This window comes from Mercurialis annua, linkage group LG7, assembly GCF_937616625.2.
Source record: "Mercurialis annua linkage group LG7, ddMerAnnu1.2, whole genome shotgun sequence".
Classification (NCBI taxonomy): domain Eukaryota; kingdom Viridiplantae; phylum Streptophyta; class Magnoliopsida; order Malpighiales; family Euphorbiaceae; genus Mercurialis; species Mercurialis annua.
The window spans coordinates 39,194,871-39,207,452 of NC_065576.1; positions in this window are offsets into that span (position 1 = coordinate 39,194,871).

The following is a 12,582-nucleotide window of genomic DNA, read 5'->3' on the forward strand; positions in this document are numbered from 1 at the left end:
AAACATCAACCATAGCACGCAAAATCACACATAACTCAAAATACCAAGCAACGCATCCTCAACGGAACGAAAGAAAACAATTACGTATCACAATTCCCGATTTCTAAAGTTACTCACGACCGAGTGACATCTCAACGGATGAGAAAAACAATAAGAACCGCTTAAATCAGTCTAAGGAAAAACATCACTGCAATTTCAATGGATTAACCCAACCTACCCAAAGAATTCTACCACAAAGACAACTGAGGAGAGTCAAGCGAAACGAAACATATTATAACCGAAAACATGTTGAAATTTTTTTACAGACATACTCCCAAACTTATAAAAATACGATCTCGAATTTAAAGCTGATTCGAAATATTCAAATGATCCCCACACGCATACGCGGAAAAATTCTTAGTTCAACTATTTGGTACCTCACACGACTTCTCAACACCACGAGTGAACGAAATGGAAGTTTAAAAATTTATTTATACCCGGGAAATAACCAACGCGCTACAAGAGAAAAAGTTTCAAAATAACCAGATCAAGTCTCCAAGACTACCAAGCAACACCACAAGTGTAGGAACAATCTCAAAATTAAATTGAAATCTTAATAAGCCAAACTCCAAAACTACAATTGAAACACACACTCTCAATGGAATTAATCTTACATTACTCAACGCATACGCACTATAAAACTTATAGTGGTCATAATACCAATTACCTCACATGAGAAAGCTTATCAGCAAATCAAAATATCGTCCTGCTTATAATTGCTCTTACAAATAACGGCTTAAAACTAACTAGCACTAGAATCGTCCTGGTTCAACTAACTAATATCAGTTCAACAATTCCATCAACCTTTCAAACCCAGAAGTAAGAAAAACACACCAATTCTAAGGAATACATATCTTAAACTCCTGACAGCATAATTTTGTTTCATCATCGACATTTATTTTTAATCACTAAGACCCCGTATCCTACTGAAGATCATTAAAAGCAAATCGCACTCAAATTGATTATTGGTTATGCTCAAAACATAATTTTTCCAGAAAAACACTTTACGTAAACACAAATATATAATAACGCAATCCACCTTTAATTTGAAATCACTGGCACCTCATATTAAATTTTCAATTTTAACCGAAATAATTAACCCGTTGAAAAATCCTTTTGTTTGTAAACGTATCAACATAATAAGATACTCTCAATTTGAAATCATAACTGAACCTTACTTTCAAAATAAATTCACAATTTTTTATAAAATCGTTCATTTAGAAAAATCTTAAAATCCACTTTTAAATCAAAACTGGCAAGGTTTCATCATTTTTCAAAAGTTAAAATCCCAAAAAACAAAATTCCTTTATTTACGAAAAAATTTCCTTATCGGTAACAAAACTTTTAAACATAAATTGAATCTGTAAATACAAAATTCCTTTTAAACCTTTCAGTGTAAATAAACACGCAGAGCATAACCAATTTCCATAAATCAAAATTCCTCAAATTATATAGTATAAGCTGACACAAATTATTTTAATTATTTATTTATTTTTTATTTTTTTTGCACTTACCACAACTAAACCTCAAGTGCAACTTATAACCATAGCTCCTATTTACCAAATGCTGATACTCTAATAATATGGAATAAATCCTTACAATGCAATTCCTCTTAAATCACCACCATCATCACAAAGTATTTGTCTAGTTTCCAACCAAATAAAAATTTCAAAACCGTTTGAAATTTAATACCTTTTAAACACTATTTTCACAATATAACTCGCGAGTTTATAACAAATTTTTTTTTTTGAAAAGTCTCACTGAGAAAATTTATTTTACATAATTGTGCGTCAGGGTGATGACAGCTCTCATCGCTAAAGAGTTGCATTCAACCCTAATAATTTAATGTCGTGATGAATGTTCTAAATGCATGTATCAATTATTTATTTTTCTTTTAATTAGTGATCATACTTAATGCTCAATGCAGTTCCCTATTTGTGGCATTTCAAATGCATGTTCATGATATGTCTGGGCACAATTATATGATAAAAACATTTCAATTACTTTAACAAGTTAACATTTGAAATCAATTTTCCTTCGAAACATTTTTCTAGACATTACACTCTGTGAGACGGGCACTCGTCCATCTTGACATATTTGCCCATCTCTATTATACTAGTTCACCAATTTACATCGTTATTAACGAAATAACCTAAAATCAACGACGAAACTAAAATTTACCTAACAACAAATTCCCCCTCAAATCGAATTGAAAATTTTCTAAAGGCATCAAACAACACGAACGCCTTCACAGTCCCACTATCAGTTTTGGTATATCACTGATCTACCTAATGAAAGATGCCAGTGTATTACTACACTGATCAACCTCGAACACAGTTTCCACATTCTTTTCCAGAATGCCAAAAGCCGAAAGATTTAGATACACCAATTTATCACAAACGAGCCCGTCCTAAAAACGCATAACGCTCAAAATTTCACGCACTAGGAAAACGCTCACGAGTACAATTATCCCTCTGGTGCTGAGTAATATAACTCAAATCGCCTTTCTCTGACAAAGACAGATTTTTGAAATTCAAATCTGCGAACAGCTCTTGAGAATCGCTTCTCGAATTTAATGATAAGAAAGTTAATCACTTCTATTTCCAGGGTCAAACGTCCGATCCGGCTAAATCAATTAGAACATCTAAATTAATCGCAGGGTCAAAATAAAGGTTCGAATCGCACATCGACACCAACGCCAAAGTTAAGCCAAAGAAAAACTAGCGAGGAGTACCCTCACGTGCTACTACACACAATGAGGCCAACGGGAACAGAACCGATATGGCTTAACTTAAACAAACACAATAGACAAGAATAATAACACAATAATATAGGTCAAGAACTGATCACACATACGAAAAGCACTTAAGCATCTTGCGGTAAAACAATTACTCATCTGGGTAGCTAACCAATATAATTCCAAAAGATTAAACATGCAACATCTTATATGGCCAACGAATTCCTACCGACATGTTGACAACTCAAAACAACATGTTATTGATGAAAATTTAAATCATACAATAACATTTTCAACACATCAACTCAAATCAAAATAATAAAGATATTGGTCAAAAAGTACTTATCAAAATCCACTTTGAAAGATAAAATTTACAAAATAGATTTCAAGTTCATGTCGAGCCCACAGTTTTAAAATCATTTTCCGGAAAACCCCTTTATGAAACTATGATTATAATTGTTCCCAAACGCCTCAATTTAAATCATCGAATTAACCGAGTGATTACCACTTCCAAGCTCAACTCCAAATTTGGGTGACCCAAGTCAAACCCCTAATATCCATTTATAAAACGTATGCAACACATTTTCAAATCCGAAAAAAACGTCTTTCGAAAATAAATCTCAATATTTTCAAAATAGGTAGTTCGACGTCACCCAAAGTAATAACATCAACTCATTGCCCAAGTAGAAAAACAATTTTTCTTTAACAATCTTTTCAGAAATACTGGCTCCAATCAAAATTTGTAATCGAACATAAGACCAACAACACCAAAGTGTTTGACAAATCGAAATATGGTAAAATTACAAAATTAAAATTAAAGTATCAAATCGATATCGCCTTTGAAAATAGTATTATTTCAAATCAATCATTTTGAAAACACCAAGCTAGACGTAACACTTTAATATATTTTTTTAAATACAAGAATTCCATTTTATTTCAAAATAACAACCCTTTTTCAATCCTTAGTCAAATGCAAAACTTTGAAATATAAGATTTTCATTTTACTAGCAAGATACTAAATATAATATTTTAGAGTGTCGTGTCCAGACTACCCATTTGACTTTTTACGTCACAATACTAGTTAGGTAAAAAATAATTTTCTTAAGGTAGTTTAAAGCCAATACGTGGCCAACAACATAATTCACAAATGTGAAAAAGATTTTTCGGTCAAAATCATTTAAACTCAAAACAGTGGCAAATCCTGACAAATATAATTTAAAAAAAATCAAGACTCTCGGCCAAAACCAGAAGTACTCAAACAATTTAATGACAACAACATCCTTAAAGTATAACAGCCAAAATATATCACCCAAATGAAAAGCAACATCATCAAGATAAGGCAATTTATATCATACCCAAGTATGACATAAAGAAAATTACCAACAGAAGATTTTCCGAGAAATCAAAATCAATTAATTCACCCAAGTGAAATAACATCAATATAGTAAAATAAAAACATCAAATCAAAGCATAATTAATGACTGACTTGATGCAATTATATCGGTGTAGGCAGAAAGTTTTAAAATCAAAAGATGACGTTTCAAAGACAAGATGTGAACCTAATTCCGCAGTAGTTCCTATGACTCTATAACAAACTTAACAGAGTAAACACATAGCAAGCGATGACCTTGGTTTGAAATCAAAGCTCTGATACCAACTTTGTCACGACTTAATTTCATGAATCGTAACCGGCGCTAGGGTATGGGTATGGTCGTACCAAAACCCGTAGCAAGCCTCGCGGAAATCAAATAAACATTTAAACCTGCAGGAACTGCTCGGGGGCAACCGAGACTCCAACCTAAGTCTAGCAATTTATATTATAGTTCTAATATAAATAACTTAAATATCTGAAACGTTCAACGACATGCCTTAAATATAATAATAAAATAATTCAAAGTAAACATGCCAATAATAAATAATTGGACAAACCGACAATCCCAATGTACAATAACCAAAGTAATATATAAACTAGTTCTACTGCGGTGGTCTAAGAGTTCGAAAACAGTAACTAGTTTAAATAATATAAAATCTCTGAGGAATCAAAAGAATTGGAGTGGAACAGCTTTCAAATCATAAACCTGGAAAATTTGGGAAAACAACGGGGTCAGATATACTGAGATGAGTTCGCAATACTATTTACATTTATTAAGTTTAAAATCCTTAAATCAAAATATTTTATACTAATATAGTATGATTATGGAAAAGAGTATTGAAATCATCCCAGCGTAAGTATGACATAGCATACTGATAAACCCAGAGTGGACGGGAACAAATCCTCGTCATATATATACCAGCGTAAGCAAGACTTTAGTCTGCCGATCCCAGAGTACTTACAGGTGCACACAGTCTCGATACAAGCCTATCGAGCAGCTCGTTTCAATCCATATCCATAATCCGTAAAAACAGTTCAAAAGAATTTATAATATTAAAATATGATGCGGTACTTAATAAAGCGGTAACTAGCACTACAAATTCACTGCTTGCTTATCCACGTGAAACTTGGCAAACAGCTAACCCTGCGTAGACTCCGAAACACGAGTAGTCGACGGGTCTAAAATAATAAATAAGTTAATATCTGACAACCCCTAACTCTAAGATTACTAGACTCCACATAGGACTAGTACAAATAAAAAGACAGATAAAATCACAGAGAAACACAATTCTCAAAATAAATTATAATGCCATAATAATTCAAGACTATTGAGTTCGCACTTAAAATCCAATCCGAAAATATTACTAAAATAATATTTAAGTAATAGTTAAAATAAATTTCTCAAATAGGGGGTTAGCCGAGTTTCTAAAACTACCAAATTAATCCCACATGTCGGGCGACCCAAGTCTAACCCGACCCAACCATTTAACCAGAATTATAAACCACAGTTTATAATTATAATTTGATAAAATATTAATCAAATATCAAAATGTAACTCAATAGCTGGAACCAAAGTAATCAATAATTTTCGGAAAAATACCTCACTAAAATAATTTAATAATTAATTATAAATTAAATTATAAATTTAGTTAAATTGGCACGTCAAGCCAATTATAAAAATTAACAATTATCCAAGTAATTATTCATTTAAAAGATTATAAAATAACTTATTGTTTTTATAATAATCAAAAACAATTTAAATTATAATCGATACTAATATTATTTTTAAATTTAAAATAATTTAATCGACCAAATTGATATTTGAAAGTTTGGTTCTAAAATTGTATCTAATCAATTAACAGACTAAAAAAACATGGAAATAAATTGAGACCAACCAAGTAATTGACAAACAGAAACCAATTCAATATGGTTCACAACGTTTGGATCGAACCAAGCAACAATAAATTATGAAACTATGGCCAAAGGATTAGTGAACTCTCAGAGTAAAATAACAATTAATTTCAGTGTCCACACCTCAAGCCACATGATTACTTTATCCCGGACAATAAACAATTTCAATAAAATCAAACAATGGCCTTCAATATTTAGATATCAAAACAGTCGCCAAAACCCAACTCACATGAGTTCACGACCAAACGACGAACCCGATTAACAGTACCCAATTACTTCTTTAAATCCAAAAGAACAACAAACTTAAGATAACCTTCAACTAATGAATTAAGAATAATCTCCTAACAAGCATGAAACATACTAATAAAATATGAACAACATTGACAGCAACCATATTAAAACATTCAAAGTTTTTAACAAAATAACACGGTGAGACGACGACGATTCTAACGAATAGAATAACGTACCGTTGTAAAATCCAAGACTATAAAATTGTAGAAAATCGAGTCTAGAATGGCTAATTTCAACAAGCTTTTGAGAAGAGATTGCAGCGTTTTTCTTCAGAAAAAGCTAGAGAAAAGTGACGGTTAGGGTTGATGGAAGTGTAAGGTTAATAAAATTAAGTTTAAAGAATAATCTAAATACTTAAGGAAAAACGTTGCAGAATAAATAACAACTGTTTTCAATTTAAATAATATGACTTGGTTAAGCATGGAGGGAATAAACAATTCCATGTGTGAATGGGCTTAATAATGTGAATTTATTTAATTAATGGCCAAGGCAAACATGAGCTTAATTTGTTCTATGTTATGTTATTTTATTTTATTTTTTTATTGACAATGTGTATGGCTAAAAATTAATAATGCATGACATAATCTATTTATATATTTATTTATTTTGAATAAACATTAAGCATGGTTAACTTATTAAATTTTATAATACAAATCAAACACGACTCGAACTACGACCGAATCAACGAACGACTCAAATAATATTAAATAAAAATATTTAATAATAATATTAATAAATTACCTAAACCTCGACGTAATGCAAAAAAATTAAATTAAAAATATACAAAAATAATTTAAAATAATAAAAGAAAAATACGGGATATTACATAATGTTTCTGCGATTTTTGGTTGTTTCATTATATTTGAATTAATTTAATATTATTACTACAATAATTAGACTTTTACTTAACCAAATAACTTTTCTAATGGAATTAGAATTTTATTTAATTTTATATTTGTTTATTAAGTATAATAATTTGTTATTAGAATTATACTTGTATTTAACTTAGTAATTTTTTTAATTATTGAACACTAATATCGTAATTTTGCCTGCCCCCGCCCTTCGCTCTTATAGTATAGTTATTATTATTATTATATTATAGATAGATAAATTATAGACTAGCGTTTCGCCACGTGCTACGCACGTGAGCGACACTTATATGACCCGTTATTTAAATTAACCATTAATTAAAATATTAAATATAATACTTGATTTTTAAATAAATTATTATGAATTAATTTAAATTGAAATTATATCACATCTATATACATGAGAGACATATATATGACCTGTTATGCGTATTATATATTAATTCAATTATTAAATAAAATTATTAGTTTTTATAAATTATTTTTTATTTAAACTAAAATTATATTACATAAATAATATTTATATGACCCGCTATATATGTTAAACAGTAATTATATTGTTAAATATAATATTTGATCTTTTAATAATATCATTATAAATACATTGCAGATTATAGATATTATATATTATCCAAACAAAAGAATTACATAAATATATATTTCTATTTCTGCAAATAATTTAAATTTAAAAATTACGGTTTTGAATAAAGAATTCATTCATTATGTGCTTAACATATTATATATAAACTCATATTTATGAAGCTATTAAAAAAGAGAGACGTTTAAAACAAAAACAATACCTTTAAAATTAGAATCGTCATAACATTTTAAAAAGCAATTCTTTTTTTTTCTTACTGAACACTTAGATTATATGCTAATTTCCCTAAATACGTGTTTCGCAAAAATAATTATAACTTTACATTGCAAGTTTTGAGTTTTATTTTTTGACTTTTTGCCCTAACTTTATTTACCTGTTTTGTTTTTTTATTTACCAAAATACCTTTTTTGGTTTTTCAATTTCGGTTTTCGGTTTTTCGGTTCAGTCAATCAAACCGACCGAACCGACCGGCAGTTTTTTTATATAGTGTAAGATTAGTGTATATATAGTGTTAATTTTTATTTTTTATAGATTTTTTTCCTGAAATTTTTTATAGTATAACAGTAGTGTTTTTATGGTGTTTATATAGTGTATAAGTAGTATATAAGTAGTGTATAAGTAGTGTATTTATGGCATTTGTAGTGTTTTTGTGGTTTAACCATAAAACACTGCAAATACACCATAAACACTGCAAATACACCAGAAACACTGTAAATGCACCATAAATATACTAAAAACAGCAGAAATACACTATTAATACACCAAAAATACACTAAAACGTAAAGATATTATAAAATTATTACAAATGCACCATAAATCAATATTTTCTTTACAAAATCAGTAGCAATAAACAAATTTATGAATAAAAGAAGACAAAATAAATAATTATATGAATAATAGAACAATTTTATAAACAAAAAATTATAGATCTACAATAATTTACTTACAAAATATTTAAATCATTACAAAAAATCTAAAAAATTACACAAATCTAAAAGCGAGTCGAGAAATCCATAGCGCGAACGGAAAAGACGAACGGACTAGCGCGAACGGAAAAACGACCGGAAACGACGAGAAATCTATCGGAAATAGACTAACGGAAGAGCGACCGGAAAGACGAACGGAAAAAATGAATGGAAAAATAATTGGAGGAGATAAACTGAAAATCAAAGAAAAGAGAAGAAGAGAGAGAAAAGAGAGAAAAAAAGGTGGCTATAAAAAAATTTAACATAAAATAAAATAAGACTTCTTTATATATTATGTATTTTTTATAAATAAGTTAGCTTATTAGGTAACATAGGATAAGAGGAAAAAATGGGTTAAAATTGTATAAATACTTTACTCAAATCAGGTATTTGAAAAATAATCCCTTAGATTATTGCACTAAACTTCACACTTTTTATTTTAAATTGTATAATATTGCTCTTTATCTTTTAATAGAAGAATGCAATTATATATTTACTAAACTTCCAATGTATAACCACTTTTGTTGTCACTAAACTTCCTTTCCTAACCTAATTCCTACTATATACTAATATATAATTATACGTATTTAATGTTAGTGGAATTGTTTCTAGCAAACAATCCAAACCCAAATACAATTCCATCAAACAAACAATTGTAATTCAATTCTTACTATTAACATATTTTTTATTAACTTTTAATTCTAACTTCGTAATATTTTTTATTATTGGAGGATAATATTGAGTCTGCGCAATGGGACATGTATACGACTATTATTTGTAATTGAGAGAACCAATAAAGTGCTTTCATTGTCTCTCACTAATTAAATTTTTTTTACTAATTCTCACCGAATAAAAAAACACCGAATAAAAAAAAATAGTTCTCACTTTTTTAAAGCCTTAAATGCACAAAAAATCACCAATTTTCGCGTAAATTTAGTATTAACATAATTTTTTAATTTTGGCAAAAAAGTACATGAACTTTCAAAATTTTGCAATTAAAGACACCGACACCATTTTAGATGTAAAACGACGCCATTTTAGATTAAAACGGTGCCGTTTTGAATGTAAAATTGCACTATTTTTCATAGGAAAACACACATGGTCTTAATTGCAAAAAAAAATGAAAAGTTCGTGTTAAATATGCCAAAATTAAAAGATTGTGTTAAATACTAAAAACACGCGAAAATTGATGATTTTTGGTGCACTTAAACTTTTTTAAAACGAACAAAGGGTCAACGCATCCCCTGAACTTGAAACACAGAGTCATTTAACCTAATTTTAATTTGTTTGAGCAACCAACCCCAAAACTCTTCATTTTTGAGTCAAATAACTGCATAATTTATTTTTTTTATTGCAAAAAATTAGTTTAGGATAATTTTATCGCAACAATTAGAAAATCTTTTAATTTCTATTTCACATTCCTCACCTCAGATTTGTATTTTACGCGTTTTTAATATACAATTATTGGATTATCTGACCCAAAAATGAAAAGTTTTGGGGTTAGTTGCTCAAATAAGATAAAACTGGGTTAAATGATCTTCTGTCACAAATTCAGGAGGCGTGTTGATCCTTTTTTTTTTAACTACTGATTTAAGTGGTCTCTTCATAATTAACAACATCCTATCTCTCATCCATATATATCGTGATAAAAACACCCATATATATTCATCAAAAAAAAAACACCCATATAACTGAAATATTTGCCAGTTTTCTTTTCGTCAAAAGACACCTTATATTATTATTAATCCATCAACGAACAAAAATTCCTCCTAATTCTTGTCTTTTTAATGAGAATGGTGGCTGTTGCATACTTTTGCCAATTATATGGCAAGAAGTGTGCCCATTATTTTTAAAAAGTACATCAAAATAGTTTTTCCAACATAAATGTGGCTTGGTTATTTTTTTTTAATATTTATATACTCGGTATTCTCTTATTGAATTTATATTTTTAATAAAATATGTAATTTTTTAGTTAATTATATGGAAATATAATTTTAAGATGAATTTTTTGAACACTAATAATTATAATACAAAATAAATTCCTCCCACAAGCATTCACCATCTCTAATTATCAAAAAAAAAATACAAAATAAATGGTTCAATAATTAAAATTTCATTAAAGTTAAATAAATTATTTATGAAAAATTAAAAAAGATATGAATTTATTTTTTATTCTAAAATAATTGCTTTAGAATTCTACTAAGTTATTAATTGCTCTATATAATTTATTCAACCAATAAGGTTATTTAAAGAGGTAAAGAAATTTAAGTTTAATAAGTACAAAAAAAAAAAACTAAATCGACATTTTAAGAGAGACAACATTATAAATAGAATAACAAAAACATTACTCTTGATATTCTTTTTAAAAATAACTACAAAATTTTTAATATCAAACATGATTGATTTATATTTCCTTCATTGATGTAAATTTAATAACTTATTTATAATTATAAAAAATGTTTAATCTAATTTGTCAATTTAAAATTCAAAATCTCTAAAGAGTCAGAATATCGAATTTCTTCATAAATGCATACAAAAGTAAATATAATATGACATTAAGATATAAATGAGCCAACAATAAACACGGTGTGCTTTTTATGAATGATATGTATATTAAAACCACAAGCAGTGACAAAAAATTCAACTTCGAGCTTTCGTACAAAAAGTGGCACATTCTAGATGGCAAAAAGGCTATGGCCCAGAAAGAAGGCAACAATCATGATTTAGATAATAAGATACAAAAAAAAAATTCTATGCGGTAATCATAATAAAAAAATATATATTGTATTATCAATTGTGAAAGAACATGTAACACAAATAAATTAATTTGATGCATATCTTAAAGATACCGAGAACAATGATATCTGATTTATATATCATTAAGAAAAAAAAAAGCTATGTGAAATCTTTTAATACTTTATAATAAAAGAAAACAAAAAGAAATCATGACAAATAAAAAAGTCATTGAAAATATAGTATGATAAGACTCCAAGACAAAAGCTTCACACAATATAAAAATATATGATAGATATTTAATATTTTAAAATAGTTGATTATAATTGATATAATAAAATTTAGTTTATTTACTTTTTATTAGTTTATAAATTTTAAATTTATATTTTATATTTTTCATATTAATGTCTTTTCAATAAAGATATTATTAATATAGATTCCGCGCAAATGCGTTTTACATTAATACGAATTATGACATTTAAAAAAAATTATATTTTGAAAAATTGACAATTCTAATTTTATCAACTTAAAAGAATAGTAAATTTAAAACCTACAAATATTTTACCCAAAAAAGGCCTAATTATTTAAAAAAAACCCCACCTTGTAATAATTTTTCGTTTATACCATGACCTAGGAAAAAGTTCATTTGTATCCTATTTTTGATTTTTCGTTTTTAACTGTACCCCGAAGTACTAAATTGATCTCTTTTCATATACAAAAAAGGCTAAAATAATCCTTGAAATTTAACTATTATTCTAATAAGACATTAATCATATTAATTGTTCAAAAATACCTTCTTTTCCAAAAAAAATTAAATTGATAATAAATATTTAATTTACATAAATTTCTTTTTTTTTTAAAGAATTTCGGGCTCCTCCTCGAAGGAGGAGCACGAGCTGCTCCTCCATGGAAGGAGGAGCAGCTCAGCTCCTCCTCCCATGGAGGAGCACGAGCTGCTCCTCCATGGAAGGAGGAGCAGCTCAGCTCCTCCTCCCATGGAGGAAGGAGCAGATCTGCTCATTCCTCCATGGGGGAGAGGAGCAGCGTGCTCCTTCCTCCCATGGGGG